Genomic DNA, 838 nt, shown 5'->3' with positions numbered 1-838 from the left:
AGCATGGCTGTAGACTCTCAGTGGTATTTTCTGAATATAAAATGAATTCTGTGAATGAAAATCTAAAAGAAATGTGAGCACAGTCTCCTCAAAGCAAATAGAAATGCTCTTTATTGTAACTCATGGTTAATCATTCACATCACCATTCATCTGTTACATCACCTGCATCCAGATATGAAAACAACAACAACCAGAATTATATCGTCATTCAGTGGTTCAGTATGTACAGCAGCAGGGCGGCTTCGGACAGGTGAGTCACCGCCAACGAGTCTGACTCTGACCCCCAGTCTAACTCAGTCTAACTTCAGTCTAACTTCAGTCTGACCTATTTTTAGTTTAACTCTGGATTAAAATCCGTCGTGCACCTCTGCCAGCGACCCGTCACTGCCAGCGTCGTTTATATAAATCTATTAATTAAAGGTTAAATAAAAATATGACATCATCACCATGACATCATGCTTGCAGCAGTAATATCCGACTCGTTGGCGCCGACGGGTCTCGCCGAAGTCGCCCTGCGTGTTCAAATAATTCAATAAAAAAAAGAAACAATAAAACACTTTAAAATATACAAAAAGAAAGAAAAAACGTGGAACAATCTTTGTGTCATCATGGTGTTAGTCACAGCAACCCACTTCCTGTCTCTAACTACTCACAACCAATCAGAACAAAGCGTAAATCCTCTCAGTATCATCAAACAGCGTCAGAATCATTCCTCGTGATGAAAGAAAGACTAGAGTAAAGGAAATCATCAACGTAAAGTGGCCGATGCTCGCTCGCTCGACAAACATTCATCCCCACAGGTACAGGAAGCGCGTGGTGGCGAGGCAGACGTGGTGGC

The sequence above is a fragment of the Morone saxatilis genome, unplaced genomic scaffold (assembly GCF_004916995.1).
Source record: "Morone saxatilis isolate NCDOM2014 unplaced genomic scaffold, NCSU_SB_2.0 Contig16, whole genome shotgun sequence".
NCBI classification, from domain to species: Eukaryota; Metazoa; Chordata; class Actinopteri; family Moronidae; genus Morone; species Morone saxatilis.
The sequence above is the reverse complement of the archived record's forward strand: the minus strand, read 5'-3'. Positions refer to the sequence as shown.